Here is a 19,671-nt window from a genome sequence, read left to right as displayed (position 1 = left end):
CTTACGATAGTGATTGAGTTCTCAGGAGATAAGATGGTTTAAATAAAAGTGGGGCACTTCTCCTGCCCCCCAATGTCTCTCCTGCTGTCTTGTAAAAAAGGTGATTGCTTCTCCTGCCATGATTGTTTGCTGAGGCTTCCCCAGCAACATGAAACTGTGAGTCAATTAACTTCTTTATTTTATAAATTACTCAGTCTCAGGTAGTTATTTAAAGTAGTTTGAAAACAGACTAATACAGAAGATTGGTAGTGAGATAAGTGGAGCATTGCTATAAAGATACTTGAAGCTGTGGAAGCAACTTTGGAAGTGAGTAATGGAACAGTTTGGAAGATTCAGAAGGAGACAACAAGATGTGGGAAAATCTGGAACTTCCTAGAGACTTTTTGAATGATTTTGACCAAAATGGTGATGGAGATATAGACAATGAGGTCCAGTCTTAGGTGGTCTCAGATGGAGATGAGAAAGTTTTGGGGAACTGGAGCAAACATCACACTTGCTATGCTTTAGCAAAGAGACAGGTGGCATTTTACCCCTGCCCTGGAGATCTGTGGAACTTTGAACTTAAGAGAGATACTTTAGTCTATCCAATGGAAGACATTTCTAAACAGCAATGTGTTCAAGATGTGACCAGGCATTTTGTAAAATTGTATGCAAACATGTGTGAAGAAAGAAACAATCTCAAATTAAAAATTACATTTAAAAGTGTAGCAGAGGATAAAAGTTTGGAAAATTTTCAGCCTGACCTTGCTGTAGAAAAGAAAAATCCATTTTCTGAGGAGAAATTTAAGCCTGCTATGGAAATTTGCATAAGTGACAAGGAACCAAATGTTAATAGCCAAGACAATGGGGAAAGTATCTCCAGGGTATTTTACAGATCTTCATGGAAGCCCCTCCCATTACAGGCACAGAGGCCTAGTAGGAAAAAATCATTTCCTGTGCCAGGTCCAGAGCCCCACCACTGCTCTGTGCATCCTTGGGACTTGGCACCCCGCATCCCAGCCACTACAGCCTCAGCCATGGCTAAAAGGTGTTGGGGTACAGATCAGGCCATTGCTTCTGAGGGTGGAAATCCTAGGCCTTGGTGGCTTCCACCTGGTGTTGGGCCTATAGGTTTGCAGAGGTCAGAAATTGAGGCTTGGCAGCCTTCACCTAGATTTCAGAGGATGTACGGGAACGCCTAGATATCCAGGCAGAATTCTGTTGCAGAGGCAGAGCCCTCTTGGAAAACCTCTACTAGGGCAATGAAGAGGGGAAATGTGAAAACGTGGGGTCAGAGTCCCCACACAGAGTCCCCACTGGGGCACTGCCTAGTAGAGCTGAGAGAAGAGGGCTACCATCCTCTAGACCAGAAAGGTAGATCCACTGACAATTTGCACCATTAACCTGGAAAAGCTTCAGGCACTCAATGTCAGTCCATGAAAGCAGCTGTGGTGACTGTACCATTTGGAGCCACATGGGTGGAGCTGTCCAAGGCCTTGGGAGCCCATCCCGTGCATCAGCATTCCCAGGATATGAGATATTTAGTCAAAGTATATTATTGAAGCTTTAAGATGTAATGACTTCCCCACTGGATTTCATACATGTATGGAGCCTATAGCCCCTTTGTGTTGGCCAATTTTTCCTATTTAGAATGAGAACATTTACCCAATTCCTATACCCCCATTGTATCTTGGATGCAACTAATTTGTTTTTTATTTTCCAGGCTCATAGACAGAAGGGATTTTGTCTTGGATGAGACCCTGGACTGTTGGCTTTTCAGTTAATACTTTGGGAGACTATTGGGAAGGCATGATTGGTTTTAAAATCTGTGAAGGAAATGAACTTTGAAAGGGGTAGGGCAGAATGATCTCTTTTGGCTCTGTTTCCCTACCCTAATCTCATCTTGAATTGCAATCCCCATGTGTTAAGGGAGGAACCTGGTGGGAGGTGATTGGATCATGGGGAGGGTTTCCCCCATGCTGCTCTCTTGATAGTGAATGAGTTCTTAGGAGAACTGATGTTTTACAACATGCACTCCCCACCCCCTGCTGCCTTGTAAAGAAGTGCTTTCTTCTCTTTTGCCTTCCACTGTGATTGTAAGTTTCCTGAGGCCTTCCCAGTCATGCAGAACTATGAGTCAATTAAACCTTTCCTTTATAAATTATCCAGTCTCAGGTAAGGTTCTTTAGAGGAGTGTGAAAACAAACTAACATAAATAGTAATTAAAAATCTCCCAACATGGAAAGCTGTGGATCAGATGTCTTTATGGCTGAATTCTACCAAACATTTAAAAGTAAATCATTACCCATCATTCTAAAACTCTTTCAAAAAATACAAGTACAATAGTCCACTTTATCTACAGAGGATACCTTCCTAGACCCCCAGTGAATGCCTGAAACCACAGATAGTCCTGAACCTGATTGCCATGAATCAGCACGCTTCTGTTCCTGTCTACCACTCATACATTTAATGGCTCTTTCATCTCAAATAAACATTACTTATATGGTTTGGCTGTGTCCCCACCCAAATCTCATCTTGAATTGTAGCTTTCATAATTTCCATGTGTCATGGGAGGGACCTGGGGGGAAATAACTGAATAATGAGGGTGGTTTCCCCCACACTGTTTTCATGGTAGTTAATAAATCTCATGAGATCTGATGGTTTTATAAGGGAAACCACTTTTGCTTGGTTCTTATTCTCTCTCTTGTCTTCTGCCATGTAAGATGTACCTTTTGATTTCCACCATGATTGTGGGGCCTCCCAGCCATGTTGGACTGTGAGTCTATTAAACCTCTTTTTCTTTATAAATTACCCAATATTAGGAGCGTCATTATCAGCAATGTATAAATGAACTAATACAGTAAATTGGTACCAGTAGAGTGGGGCACTGCAATAAAGATACCCAAAAATGTGGAAGTGACTTTGAAACTTGGTAACTGGTAGAGGCTGAAACAGTTTGGAGGGCTTAGAAGAAGACGGGGAAAGTTGGGAAGGTTTGGAACTTCCTAAAGGCTTGTTGAATGGCTTTGATCAAGATACTAATAATGATATAGATAATGAAATCCAGGCTAAGATGGCCTCAGATGGAGATGAGGTACTTGTTGGGGACTGGAGTAAAGGTAACTCTTGCATATTTTAGCAAAGAGACTGGCAGCATTTTGCCCCTGCACTAGATTTGTGGAGCTTTAAACTTGAGGGAAATGATTTAGAGTAGGTGGCAGAAGAAATTTCTCAGCAGTAAAGCGTACAAGAGGTGACTTGGATGGTGTTAAAAGCATTCAGTTTTAAAAGGGAAACAGCATTAAAGCTCAGAAAATTTCCAGCATGAAAATGAAATAGAAAATAAAAATCAACTTTCTGAGAAGAAATTCAAGAAGGCTGCAGAAATTTGCATAAGCAATAAGGGGCCTAATGTTACTCACCAAGACAATGAGGAAATTGTTTCCAGAGTATGTCGGAGACCTTTGTGGGATACCTTCTCATCACAGGCCCAGAGGCTTAGGAAACAGTGGTTTCCTGGGTCAGGTCCAGGGTCCCCTGCTGTGTGAAGCCTAGGGACTTGGTGCCTTATGTACAAGCCATTGTAGCCATGGTTAAAAGGGTCCAAGTTACAGCTCAGGCTGTGGTTTTAGAGGGTGCAAACTCCAAGCCTTGGCAGCTTCAATGTGCATGTTGAGCATGCAGGTGTACAAGAGGTGAGGTTTTGAAGCTCTGCCTAGATTTCAGAGAATGTATGGAAATGTCTGGATATCCAGACAAATTTTTGCTGCAGGGGCAGTGCCCTCAGGGAGAACATCTGATTGGGCAATGTGGAAGGAATATGTAGGATTGAAGCCCCCGTCACAGAGTATCCACTAAGGCAATGCCTAGTGGAGCTGTGAGACGAGGGCCATCATCCTCCACCAGATCCCAGAATAGTAGATCCAATGACAGCTTGCACAGTCTGCTTGGAAAAGCCAAAAACACTCAATGACAGCCTTTGAAAGCAACCAAGAGGGAGGCTGTACCTTGCAAAGCCACAGCGGTGGAGCTGCCCAAGACAATGCGACCCCACCTCAGAGCGACCTGGGTGTGAGACATGGAGTCAAAGGTGATCACTTTGGTGCTTTAAAATTTTACTGCTCTGTTGGGTTTTGGACTTGCATGGGGCTATTAGCCCCTTCATTTTGGCCAATTTCTCCCCTTTGGAATGGGTATATTTATTTAGTGCCTCTATCTCCATTGTATCAAGGAATTAACTAACATGTTTTTGATTTTACAAGCTCATAGGCAGAAGTGACTTGTTTTGTCTCAGTTGAAACTTTGTATTGTGGACTTTTGAGTTAATCCTGAGATGAGTTAAGACTTTGGGAGACTGTTGGGAAGGCATGATTGCTTTTTAAATATGAGGACATGAGATTTGAGAGGGACCAGAGTGAAATGATATGATTTGGCTCTGTGTTCCCACTCAATCTCATCTTGAATCATAGATCCCATAATTCCCATGTGTTATGGGTGGGACCCAGTGGGAGATAACTGAATCATGGGGGCAGTTTTTCTCATATTGTACTGTGATAGTAAATAAGTCTCACATGATCTGATGGTTTTTTTTTTGGTCCCACCCTTTTTTTTTTTTTGTGAGACAGAGTTTCACTCTTGTTACCCAGACTGGAGTGCAATGGCGTGATCTCGGCTCACCGCAACCTCCGCCTCCTGGGTTCAGGCAATTCTCCTGCCTCAGCCTCCTGAGTAGCTGGGACTACAGGCACACGCCACCATGCTCAGCTGATTTTTTTGTATTTTTAGTAGAGACAGGGTTTCACCATGTTGACCAGGATGGTCTCGATCTCTTGACCTCATGATCCACCCGCCTCGGCCTCCCAAAGTGCTGGGATTACAGGCATGAGCCACCGTGCCCGGTGATCTGATGTTTTTAAAAGGGGAAACCCCTTTTGTTTGATTCTCGTTTCCTCTTTTGTCTGCTGCCATGTAAGACATGACTTTTGCCTTCTGCCATGATTATAAGGCCTCTCCAGCCATGTGGAACTGTGAGTTCATCAAATCTCTTTTTCTAATAAATACCCAGTCTCAGGTATGTTTGTATCAGTAGTGTTAAAACAAACTAATATGCTTATCAAATACTGTGTTGGTACCTTTTGCAGTTTGACATACAACAGCAAAACTAGCATGAATTTCTTTTTCCTTCTTCACAATTTCATAGATAGAAGATTTGTTTTTACCATCAATGTTAGCAAGCTCAGCATAAATATTGTTTTCTTTCTTTAAATTATGAACTTTTGTCTTTCATTTGGAGGAAATACTTTATGGCTTCTCTTTGGCATATCTGAACTGACAGCATAACTACTCTAGCAATTTGGGCCATTATTAAGTAAAATAAGGGTTACTTGGACATTGTGACAGCTGACCTGAAGTCTGAGAATGCTACTAAATGTCTAAATGGGCAGGTAAGGTAAACAGTTTACACATGTTTAACAAAAGAATGATTCTGTCCAGGGAAGGATGGCTTGGGACCCCACAATATGTCCTCTTGCTAATCACAATGGCTCTCAATTTATAATATATGAGTTTTATTTTGAAATTTTCCATTAGATATTTCAAAACCACAACTGAAATATCATAAAACAAAGCCTTAGATAAGGGGTGACTACTGTTATACTCTACAGAAAATATTTCAAACACATTTTACATGGCCAGAATCACTCTGGTACCAAAATCAAAGGTACTGCAAGAAAAGAAAACTACAGACCAATATCTCTGGTGAACATATACATAAAAATTTCCAAAGGATAAATACTGGCAAAGTAAATTCAACAACATACCAAAATATTATAAATCCTGACCAAGGAAATGTATCCCTGGCATGCAAGGATGGTTTAACATACACAAATCAATCAGGTGATGCATCACATTAACAGAATAAAAGATAAAATGACATGATGTGAAAAAAGCATTTGACAAAATTCCATCTTAATCAAAACTTCCAATAATTTAGGTTTGAAAGAAAATTTCCTCAATGTTATAAAGGTAACGTATGAAAAACTTACATCTAACATTTCAATCAACATGGGAAAACTAAAACCTTGTCTCTATGATCTAGTACAAGTCAGGGATGCCCACTCTGGCAACTTCTATTCAACATAGGAATGGAAGTACTAGAAAAAGCAATCAGACAAGAAAAAGAAATAAAATTTATGTAAATCAGAGAGAAATAAGTAAAATTATCTCTATTTGCAGATGGCATGATCCATTATGGAAATAATTTGAAAGACTTCACAATAAAACGCTGTTAGAATGAATAACTGTATTCAGTATATTCACAGGATAAAAAAATAGCATAAGGAAGAGGTATTTTCGTACATAAAGGAAAACCTAACTAAAAGAAGAAATCAAGAAAGTAAACCCATTGACAATAGCATAAAAAATACTTAGAAGTATATTTAGCCAAAAAGGTAAGAGATCTGTAATCCTATAACTATATATATTCTACGTGATGATGATAGTGTCATTTACAATTTCATCATTACTGTTATAACTTATTCAGATTTACTTAGCTAAAACTGATGTCGAAATGTTTTCAGCTGTTACTTGCAGTTGGCTCTGTGTGAGTGAGTGAGTGAGTGAGTGAATTTCTTTATGTCATGTGGTTCTCCACAGAACTGTGCAGACCATTTATGATTTTTTGTTGTTGTTGTTGTTGCTTTTCTTTGAGATATCTCTTATGTATCCTCACTGGAGAATATGTAGGGTGTCCTAGATAATTATCAGAGACTAAAAGACAACATTTTAAAATCTCTCAAATAATTTGAGCATAATCATTTGAAGAAATTACACACAACTTCAGAGAGTAACAAAAAGAGGAATAAAACTGAACCCTTATTTTACACCATACACATAAATAAATTCCCAAAAACAAAAAGTACTTTTAGAAGAAAACATAATGTCAAACCATTAATTCTTCCTACCCAGAGCACAAGTAAACTGGGAGAAGAAAATTCAACTCATTAAAGGTGAGAGGATAAGAATTGGCATATATTTTCATTACCACCCAGGGCTGATTATTTCATATGACTACTAATTTCTGACTATAGACACATATACAGTCACCGAGAGCTGATTCCTCCAAATACACTACAATACTTCAATATCATCTCTGCTAATTGGAGTTTTTTGGACTAATATTGTATTTAAGAACATTAAATCTTATTAATTGAACAGCTGTCATATGCCTATTTCATTTGTGAGAGTTGAATATGGTATTTAGATATTTCAAGTAAAAAGGAAGTTAAAATTACCTGAAAAATGTATAAGCCTCTCATCTGTTAGAATGTATTAAGGTTAGAATTCTAAAGAAAATACAGGTGATGATATCCAGGTTTGAAAAATAACAAACATTATATTAATGTGAATATATAATTCAATATTTTAAAAAGAATGGCAATAGTTTATAAACCAAAAATAATTTTAATTTAAGGATACCAAATGTAAAAACTTAAATATTTTTTAGTTCTTTCTTTTTTTCCCTGGGCTTCTTACGTCTGTTTTTGAGGGGTTTTGCTTTGGCTTGTTTTTTAACGATGGGCATTAGAAACATTTAGTAGACTGAAATCAATAGAGCGGTTTTTAAGACTTATGAAGTTACTGAGAAAACCCTGAACCTCAAAAAATTCTAACTGACATTACTGTGCCTGAAGACAGAAAAATCAGTCATTTATTTGCATATATTTTGTATTATTTCTGCCCTAATGTTTAGCCCTACATTGTGACATTTAAAATATAAACATTACAACATTTAAAATATAAACATTACAATATTAAAAGGAGACCAGAGATATCCTTTTCCACACAAGAATTATGTACAAAGTGAAAGAGTTCACAAGTCTTCAGAGAGAGATGATAACTGACACTGGAAATGAAGACAGACTTAAGAAACATAGGAACAATTATTGGCAACATTTAAACACTTCAAAGCAGTGACACTGGGGCTGCAATACTGAATTCCTTTGTTCAGTCCACTACCTCTCCTATTCTACAATGAAACCCTTTGAAGGTATATCCTGACATCTTTTAAGTTCAAATGAATGTTTTCAAAAATGCTATACTTATGGTTCTTACTTGTAAGAGAGGAAAGAGCCAAAAAGACAGAGTGGAATTCAATGAAGAAAGAAAAGACAGCTTCATCTGGGAAGAAAGGTTGCCAGCAGCACTCCAATCTCCGTCCTTGCTCTCCTCCCCTGTTCTTATTTCCTGAATCAGAACAGCAAAATCTAGACATAAATCTAATCAGTTGCTGCCAACTTCCACAAAGTGTGAGTGCTCTAACTCCTCTAAGCCACAGGTTTGGACCTTATGGTGGGCTCCCAGAAGATTCTACCTAATAGTTGTGTGGGTTAAAGCTGACATTCCATTAAATTATAACTAAATTCTGTATTTTACTTGACTAAACATTTTAAAAAGCAACTACTGCACCAATTAAAATTCGTGCTTGCAGAATTTCCTGTTTTCACTGAGGAGAAACTGAATGGTAGAAAAGAAGAGACAAATAGATTAGGCTAAAGCAGATTTTACTAACTTTAGTCAGACCTGTTCCACTTTCTTTTGTTCATGTCCCATATTAATTAGAGATGACCAGTACTTATCAGTGGAAATGTTTGAAAATTACAGTGTAATGATCTGTACTCTAATGGGTAATATTAGAAATAAATAGTAATTCATATGTGATGTAATAAATGTCCTATAAACCCTATGTATTTTCACATTGTTGCCATAAAAGAAAGAAAATATATAAAATTAAATACTCAAAATGCTTATGTGTTGACACAAAACAAATATTTTAGTAGGAATAGATGTATATGTTGGTTATCATTAAGCTTATAATTGTTTGGGAGTTTTTTCTTTAAAAAATTACACATTTAAGTTGAAATATATGCGAATATTTAGAAAGAAAAATAATAAAAATTTTAGTCATAAACTGATGGTCAAAAAGATCATAAAATCTATAAATATAATTTTATTAATAAAATTCCAGACAAATTTCTGCACATTTGGTGGTAAGAGTGTTCTTAGTGATCATTCCTACACCAAAAGAGATAGCATTATTTAATAATAAATATCATTGATTTTGAACCACATAATATACCCATTAAACATCAAAGTATCATTAACTCAATCCCTTGTTAACTGGATCCCACAAATGCCTGCAGACATGTTAAGGCACTATTTTCTCAGATAAAGTGTGATAAAGTGGAAATCAGAATATGAAGAGAAAGTGGGCTTAATTGGTTATGGTTAAAGTATCTTCGCTTTAGGGACTTTTATGAAGACACATGACTTGTGAATTTATTGCTAAATCCCTAACCAGGAAGTGCAAGTGAGGGAAACTAAAATTTAAACTGCTCTAGTTTCATGCTATCTCTATCTCACTCTTTAAGAATATCACAACTCCACAAGAATTCTTTGGCAAATATGGAAGCATACTAAAAAAAAAAAATGTCATGTCACTGTATAGATGAAATAAATGTCTAACATTTCTATATTATCACCTACATAATTTTGTTATCAATTGTTGTGTTCCAAACATTGATATTTAGAGTTTAATCTACATCATAATTATGTGTGTCTTTCATATGGGTTCCTTCTTTTGATACTAGAAGTTTGTTTTCTTTGTTTTTAGTTTTAGAATCAGATCTGGAAATAATGTTTATTTCCTATTATGGATAAAACCTTTTGTCTACAAATGTTATAATTTGTTTGGATGACACTACGTGAAAGCATGTAACAACCACTCTCTTTCTTCCTAGAAGAGATAACTGGACTAAATGGGCCAAAGGAATCTAACAGTGCTTACTAAATTCATCCTGACGGAAATCATGAGGTGGCTTTAGCTGCAGCTCCCCCTTTTTGGGGTCTTCCTCATCATGTACATGTTCACAGTGGTGAGCAAAGAGTGCATAATCATTTTGAGCAACGTGAACTTGGATCTACAGAACACTTAGTATTTTTAAAACCAGGTACCTGAGTTTTATTGATCTTGATAATTCTAAGGTCATTTATGCCAAGATACTGGTAAACCTTTATGTGGCTCAAAATGCCATTCCCTGTTATGCATGTACCACGCAGATGGCTTTCTTCATTACGTTCATTATCACTGAACTTTTCATCTCATCAGCCATGACCTATGACCACTATGTGCACCTCCATAGCCTTCTGTATAAAATGCCATAGCTCGGCCGGGAACAGTGGCTCATGCCTGTAATCCCAGCATTTTGGGAGGCCGAGGAGGGTGGATCACAAGGTTAAGAGATTGAGCCCATCCTGGCCAACATGGTGAAACCCCGTCTCTACTAAAAATACAAAACTTAGCTGGGCGTGGTGGTGTGCGCCTGTAGTCCCAGCTACTTGTGAGGCTGAGGCAGGAGAATTGCTTGAACCCGGGAGATGGAGGTCGCAGTGAGCCGAGATCGCGCCACTGCACTCCAGCCTGGCAACACAGTAAGACTGTCTCAAAAAAAAAAAAAGTTATAGTTCAGCGACTCTGTCATGTGCTCGTGGGTATTCCATGCCTTTATAGTACCTTTTAGGCTCTGATGGTCACTATGAAGATTTTTACATTGACCTTCTATGGTTCTAATGTCATAAGTTATTTCTACTGTTATGATGTTTCTTTGTTAGCCATGGTATGCTCACATGCATGAGAAATAGAAATGATCTCACCATTTTCAGTACTTAATTTGATATTCTTTCTCCTGGTACATGCTGATTCTATTAAGTATTTGTCAAATGCATTCTGTAGAGATCAGTAAAAAACCTTCTTCACATGTGTTTCTTGTCTGATAGTGGTGGTTGTGTTTTGTGGGTTTCTACACTTTATATGCTTGCAGCTCAAATGCACTCCCTTTTTTGATAATAATAAAATTACCTCTATGTTTTCCTCTTTAGTAATTACCATGCTTAACCATTTGATCTACAGTGTAGGGAGCAAAGAGGTAATAAAAATGCCTTCTTGTAGCTTTTTTATGAAGCTGCAAAAACTTTGTATTTTAATGATCAATATGAAATATTGTTCTAGGAAGCTATGATAAAGTTAAATGTCACTAATAAATATTTCTAGTCCATATAAATACATTATTTGGGCTCCACAGCAAAAACTGAGTATAACACAGACAAATAGGTTTCTCATTTTCTTTAGGCAAACTCATCTTCAAGTTTTATATCTCAATTGTCAAGTTCTTACCAACAGCCTTTGACTCTGATTCAATATTTCCTTTAGTTATGCCATAGAAGCTCATATTTCTTGCCATATAAACACTTATTAAACTCTACATCAATAAAATATGTGTTCATTTCTTTAGTTTTTTAGACAAGGTATGTTGTCAATATTATTTTTATTGTATTCTCTAAAACTAAAACAGCAATGTAAATTATGAGAATATTTTGCAGGCAGCATATATTTTGGGTGATGTTTCTTTATTAAATTCATTCGACAATTTTTGTCTCTTGAATGAATAATGTAACCCATTTATGCTTAAAGTAACGACAGGCATTGATTAGTCAGGAGAGGGGCAAAATGACTGACTAGACACAGCCAAGAAGTTCTGCTCCTATTGAGAGAGACCAAATTATGACTAAACCAAATAGTATGAACAGATTTTCAGAGAGAAAACAACAAGAGTTATGGAGAGGTAATGCAGACTCTGAAGTTGAAGACAGAGAAAGCTAGGAAGCTGGAGTGGAATACCTGAATGCTAGAGCTAGTTCCAAGTCCCCAAACGGCTTCTGGGGAATGGGTCAGAGAAAGGACTGTGGGGTGACTTACTCTCACTGAATCTCTGAGATCCTAGCTACAGGCAACCCCATGCCATGTATGAACATTTGAGCTGGCAGGAGAACTTATCCAAAGAGTAGACAGAGACAAGGCTTCATTGGAGCGGATCTGGGGGCCTTTGTGCATGGAAGAGCTCCACTGAAACATGGCCGTAAGTGCCCATCCCCTAGGGCTCTAAATCTCCTTTTGAGAAGCTCTATCCCCAGCTCACTGCTGGGCTTGGAGAAAGCAGGGCCAGCTTCCCCTTAGAATTGGGACATATCTGTTCTGCAGACTTTCCTACCTTCCAGCCCCTCCCATGGCCTCTGTCTGGCTACTCCACAGAAGTATATGCATAGTGCAGACTCTGTTGCCCAGCCTGGATGTTTTGCTCCACTTCGGTATGTAACTGGTGGGGTAGGAACATTTTGGATCCTCTAGCACACTCAGAACTCAACCCCAAGGGTAAAGAGAATTAATCTGTGAGCCAGTTCTGGTGCCCCAGGGCTGTGGCATGCAGGTTGGGAGAATCAATCCAAGATCTGTGGCTTGCACTTGCCTGGGAGAGTGCCCTACATTCTCAGAGGACTGCGAGGGGTGGAATGCACAAGTTAATAGTCTTACATTGGTATGAGTTGTGCTGTCTTCCGCAGAGTTGGTCTTAAAAGGAGGTGGCCTATCTCCCTGATGAAGCTTCTGCCCAATGAAGGCCTGTGGCCTGGAACACCTAACAAAATAAATGCAGGTGTGGTTGCAAGGATCAGAAGGGGCTCCTCTAAGGTCCAGGAGTGAAGCTAGTGAGAGGGGTTACTTACCTCCCCTTCAAACTGCAGACACACAGAAGACAATATAAAAGAGGCCATGCAGCCGAGTCAGAGCTTATCTACTACCCATTACTCCTAAGCATCGTCTACTGGATAGCAGCACCAAACTACAACACCCAAAGTATTTAAATATTTAAATAATTTCCTTTTCTACATGCTTTGCAGTCCACCTGCTACTTCCTACATAGACAATATCAATTCTAGGATACATTTATTTTTTTTAAAAAGTTGTTTTTCCTTTGTTAGATTGTTTCTCACTGGAAAAAGAAATTATTCCTGATGTTACGATAATTGAATTTATTTTTAAAATAGTTATTATTCTGTTTTAAGGAAATAATCCTTGTGACGTTTTAATAAAAAATATACATTCTATGGTAAAAAAAAAATGACACTTACTGCATTTAAGCAAAAATGCACTTAAACACACAGCCCACAGACACTACAAAGCAACTACACAATCAAGTCTGCATAACTACCAGCTAAGAGCACAAATGACAGGATTAAAATATCACATATAAATACTAACCCTAAATGTAAATGAGCTAAATGCTCCACTTAAAAGGCATGGAGTGGCAAGGTGAATAAAAAGACAGACTCAACAATTTGCTATTTTTAAGAGACCTGTCTCACATGTATTAACACCCACAGGCTCAGAGTAAAAGGATGAAGAAAGTTCTACCATGTGGCCGGGCGCGGTGGCTCAGGCCTGTAATCCCAGCACTTTGGGAGGCCGAGGCGGGTGGATCACGAGGTCAAGAGATCGAGACCATCCTGGTCAACATGGTGAAACCCCGTCTCTACTAAAACTACAAAAAATTAGCTGGGCATGGTGGCGCGTGCCTGTAATCCCAGCTACTCAGGAGGCTGAGGCAGGAGAATTGCCTGAACCCAGGAGGCGGAGGTTGCGGTGAGCCGAGATCGCGCCATTGCACTCCAGCCTGGGTAACAAGAGTGAAACTCTGTCTCAAAAAAAAAAAAAAAGAAAGTTCTACCATGCAAATGAAAAACAAAAAGAGAAGAAATCATTATTGTTGTGTTAGATAAAACAGACTTTAAACCAATAACAAGGACAGAGAAGGTCATTACATAATAATAAAGTATACAATCCAATAAGAAGACTTAACTATCCTAAACAAATATGCAGTCAACTTTGGAGAACCGAGATTCATATAACAGCTTGTACTTGACCTATGAAAATACTTAGCCACAGGATAATAGTGGGACTCTTCAACTCCTCATTGACAGCATTAGGCAGATCACTGACACAGAAACCTGACAAAGAAACACTGGACTCAAAGTTGACACTTGACCAATTAGATCTAATGAACATCTGTAGAACACTCCACCCGACAACCACAGAATAGACATTCTTCTCATTGACCATATATTTAGTAATAAAGCAAGTCTCTACAAATTCAAAAAATCAAAAGCACACTCTCACACTACAGTACAACATAAATAGAAACTAGCATCAACAAGATTTCTCAAAATGAAACAAATAAATAAAGATTAAACAACTTTATTCTGAATAACTCTTAGGTGAACATCAAAATTAAAATTAAGACATAAATCTAAAAAAATGCTTTTAAATGAATGAAAATAGGGAGACAACTTATCAAAATCTCTGGGGTATAGCTAAAGTAATGTTAAGAGGAAAGCTTATAGTGCTAGTTACTTTTTTTTTCCCATTTATTTATTTTATTGCATTTTAGGTTTTGGGGTACATGTGAAGAACATGCAAGACTGTTGCATAGGTACACACGTGGCAGTGTGATTTGCTGCCTTCAATAAGAAGTTAGAAAGATCTCAAAATAAAAATGGCACTTTGCACCTACAAGTACCAGAAAAAAAAAAAAAAACAAACAAAAAACAGAACAAATCAACTCTAAAGCTAGCAGGAGAAAACTTAGAGAAGAACTGAACAAAATTGAGACAGAAAAATTGACACAAAAGTTCAATGAAACCAAGTGTTGATTCTTTGAAAAAATTGAACAAGACTGATAGACCACTAGCTATATCAGAGATGAAAATGTGATGTTACATTGTTCTCATAAAAATACAAAACAGCCTCAGAACACTATGAACTCCTCAATGCACACAAATTGGAAAATCTAGATGAAATGGATAAATTCTTGGAAATACACAATATCCCAATATTAAATTAGGAATATATTAAAACACTGACTAAACCAATTTTGAGTTTTAAAACTGAATTAAAAAAAAAAGGCCCTGGATTAGAAAAATTCACAGCTTATTTCTACCAGATGCACAAAGATCTGGTATTTAACATGGCACTACAAGTTCTAGCCAGAGTAATCAGGCAAGAACAACAACAAAAAATGCATAAAAGTAGAAACAGAAAAAGTCGAACTATCTCTCTTCACTGATTATATGATTTTGTGCCTAGAAAACCTTAAAGCCTCCACCAAGAGGCTCCTAAATATCCAAGAGTCAAATCAAGAACACAATTTCATTTACAGTAGCCACAAAGAAAATGAAGTACCAAGGAATCAGCTAGTGAAGGAGGCAAAAGAGCTCTACAAAGAGAACTACAAAACACTCCTGAAATAAATCAGAGATGACATAAACAAGTGGAAATACATTGCATGCTCATAGACTAGAAGAATCAACATTGTTAACGTGACCATAGTGTCAAGGTAATTTATGGATTCAGTGTTATTCATATCAAACTACCAGCATCATTCATCATAGAATTAGAAAAAATATATATTCTAGAATTCATATGGAGTCAAAAAAAGAGCCAAAATAGCCAAAGCCATCCTAAGCAAAAAGAAAAAAGCCAGAGGCATCACTCAACCAAACTTCAAACTATAATATAAGGCTACAGTAATCTAAAAAACATAATACGGTTACAACAGAGATCACTGGAACAAAAGAGAAAATTCAGAAATAAAGCCATACAATTACAGCTATTTGATCTTTGACAAGGCTAACTAACCATATGCAGAATCTTGAAATTGTACTCACTACTTTCCACCACACACAGAAATTAACTTGAGATGGATGAAAGATTTCAATGTAAAATTTCATACTATAAAAATCCTAGAAGATAATCTGGGAAATACTCTTTCAACCTCAGCCTTGGCAAGGAATTTTTGGATAAGTCTACAAAACAATTGCAACAAAAACAAAAATTTGAAAAGTTAGACTTAATTAAACTGAATTGCTTGTGCATAGCAAAATAAACAGTGTAAACAGACACTTCAAAATTGGAGAAAATATTCACAAAGTATGCATCTGACCAAGGTTTAATATACAAAGTCTCTAAGAAACTTAAACAAACCATCAAGCAAAAAACAAACCCATTAAAATATCAGAAAAGGACATGAACAGGTACTTTTCAAAAGAAGACTTACATGTAACCAACAAACAAATAAAAATGCTAATGAGCAGTAATAATCAGAAATGCAAATCAAAATCACAATGAAATACTATCTGATCTCGTAAGAATGGCCATTATTAAAAAATAAAAAAATAAAAAAAAAAACAGATACTGGCAAGTCTGCCTAGAAAAGAAAATGCTTATATTGCTGATGGGAATACAAATTATTTCAGCCACTGTGGAAAGCAGTTTGGAGATTTCTCAAAAAACTTAAAGTAGAGCTATCATTTGATCCAGCAGTTCCATTACTGGCTATATATCCAAAAGGAAAATAAATCATTCCACCAAAAAGACACATGCACATGTATGTTCATCATCACACTATTCACAATAGCAAAGGCATGAAATTAACCTATGTGCCAATCAGTGATGGATTGGATAAAGAAAATAAGTTACATACATATCCTGGAGTACTATGAAGCCACAAAAGAGAACAAAATCTTGTTCTTTGACATCATGATGCAGCTAGAAGCCATCATTAAAGCAGGAACAGAAAACAAAATACTGCATGTTCTCACTTTTAAGTGAGAGCTAAACATTGAGCAAATATAGTTATAAACATGTAAACAAAAGACACTGTGGACTGCATAAGTGGGAGAAGGGTGTCTGTTGAAAAACTAATTATTGACTACTGTGCTTCCTTACATGAGTGAAGGGAACCGTATCTCAAACCCCAGTATCATGCAATATACCCATGTTTCAATCCTGCACATGTATCTCTGTGTCTAAAATAAAAGTTGAAACTTAAACATAATTACAGATGTTAGAAGACATACTTTCTACTTATTGCTATTTGTTTCTTACATGTATCGTTTTTGTGATTATTTTTCATCCTTTCCTCCATTTCAACATCCCTTTGAAATGAGTCTGAATTCTAAATTATGTATGGCTATATCAAATGTCCACAAGGCTTTTCAAAGAATGACCTAAGAAATTCAAGCTGAACAATTCTAAGGAATCACACTGGGAAGGAAGACATTCTAGTTCCAAAAAAGCTGGAATGTATCATCCTTGATCCATAACAGGGCACCCACTAGAGATTTCAGAAGCAAATGTTACTCCAAATGCTTTTGAGGGCTTCAAAACAAGTGTCAAATACTGCTGACTAATCTTTGTTTAAAACACTTAATATTCTTTCCGAAAACAATGCAAAAATATACAGCACTCATTAACACAAAATTCACAATATTCACCATCCAATCACAAATACTAGGCATTTGAGAAAGCAGGACTATGTGACCCTATCCTGGAGATAATTCAAGTAGAGATTGAAATGGTATAATGATAAAAATAGCAGGCAAGGGATTTAAGACAACTTTTATGAATATGTTCAGTATACTAAATGATTTAACAAAAACATTAGCATTGTGAGAAAAAAATGAAGATTTAAGAAGCAACAGATATGGGACTTCTAGACAAAAATAGAGCATTGGATATGAAAAATATCTATGGAATGAGAACAATGGCATATTATACACTGAACAAAAGATTACTTAAACAGTCAACAATGAAGACTACTGAAAATAAAGCCAGAGTAGAAAAATATTGAACAAAACCATGAAGTCTTAGTGACGTCTACAACAACAAGTTATTTTCAGTCATGTTTAATTTTAAGTCTAAGTGGAAAGAAGAGATTATATAGTGCAGAAAATACACAGGAAAAAAATGTGGCGAGAATTTTTTTCTAAATGTATTTTTTAAAAATCCTGGCCATATAAAAAGCTAAAATAATTCCAATTGGGGTAAATCAAAAGGAAATTATGCTAAAATGCGTTATAGTCAAATTTCTGAAAACCAATAACAAAGAAAAATTCTTAAAAACAGTCAGAGATAAATAATAAACAAATGAAGAAGTTATTTACCACTGATTTCTTGACATAAAAAATATAATAAATAAAATCTTATTTTATCTCAGCCTAATACAGTTTATAATAAATTGTTTTATATCAGTTTATAATTACATATTCAACAAAATATATTTGGTCAATGGATGTATTATCAAATATTGCATAACATTTTTTCTAGAAAGTCATTATTCCATTTACTTGGTACTTGTTGGGGATTATAGATGTAATATTTGCATGCAGTGATGAAACTGGCATTTGTGATTTCCAGTCTTTAGTGATGTTGCATAATTTATTTGTTCAGTTAGACAGAGGCATAAGTACTTATGACTTTTTCTAAATGGAACATTCAGAGAATAACCAACAGATATCCAAGGCACTTTCCCTCGGGTAATTATGGACGATTTGTTTAATGTTGAGTCAGATTAAAACATCAACACAATGAGTCTCAAAAGGGTAGAAAAAATTTAAATCCATTCTGTAGCCACCTACGAGATCTAAAGCAGTAGAAAGCAAAGCAGACTCTCCATTGAGGTGAGTAGAAACATTGGTCTTAGAAAATGTCTAAGGGTACATCCTTAAAGCAGGTTGTCACCCAAAATCTTGAAGGGTCTCATACTCTGCAAAACTATTTTTTCCCTTGCCATATACTGTTCTGTCATTAGTAGGACAGATGTGCAGACAGACCTGTTAATACAGTTCCCAATACTTGGTGCTATTCATTGTTTATGCCACCTTAGCTTTCAAATTACTTCATGCTTCAGTCATCTATTTTACAAAGATCTTTTTCTATCATTATTTACCTTGTGTCTTTCCTGTCTCATTCTCATTTCCTACCAATGAAGAGTGTCTGTAATGCAGAAGTGATGTATTACAGTGCTTATGAGAACATATTCTGAAGTCAGAATGACTTTATTTGAATCCTGACATTACAACTTATAATGTGAGTGATCTTTAAATAATCCAACTCTTTGTGCCTCAGAGTCTTTTTCTTTTAAATGGGGATGGTATTACTGACTACTTCCTAGTGTTACTGTGTAGATCATATGAGTTAATATCTGTAAGACACTTGCAAAATTGCCTAGCACACAATGGATTTCCTTAGGTTATTGATATTCATTTGTATTTCTCTATCCGCTGAACCCTTTTTTATGATTCTCTCTTAAATGTTCATGAATTGTAAGAATGACAAGGTCCTTTTTCTGCAGAAGAATGATATATAATTGGGGGATCAGTAGAAGGAGCAATTCAATAGGCAAAAAGTTCAGATGTGGCAAATGCAGACAAGATAGAGATTATTAACAAAATTCTCAAATTATGGCATAAATTTTGTTTTGGGTAAACAAGTTGAATTCATAGACAGAAGTATTGACATGTATAGAATGGTCAGAGATGTGTTACTTACTTCCTGATTCATTGCTCCATCAACAGTTTGGAAAATCTTGTCTTGTTCCTTTCAATGATCAGCAAAAATGTAAGATTTAATGGTTTAGGTATAGATATTTGTTTTACAAATTACTTGAAAATTGTGGTAAGCAGAAACAGAAGTGGTAGCTATTTTTACATACTAAAAATGACTTTGACTCAAAAAAAAGTAGGTCAGAGTAGCTACATCAAAACAACAACTTCAAAATATCTTGCCCCTTTAAATTCACACTTTATCAAAGTTTTAATGAATGTGAATGTAGCTTTGTGTGGTTTTTACCTGATGGAAAGAGGAGTCTCTATTAGAATTTGAAATAAAGGAAATACCTCTATGGCTCATATGTTATATTGTTAATTTTCTTTGATGATAGTGTTTCAAATACAATAAATACTGAT

This window comes from Sapajus apella, unplaced genomic scaffold (genome assembly GCF_009761245.1).
Source record: "Sapajus apella isolate SASKATOON/1434 unplaced genomic scaffold, GSC_monkey_1.0 scaffold14, whole genome shotgun sequence".
In the NCBI taxonomy this organism is placed as follows: domain Eukaryota; kingdom Metazoa; phylum Chordata; class Mammalia; order Primates; family Cebidae; genus Sapajus; species Sapajus apella.
Note: the sequence above shows the minus strand (reverse complement) of the source record.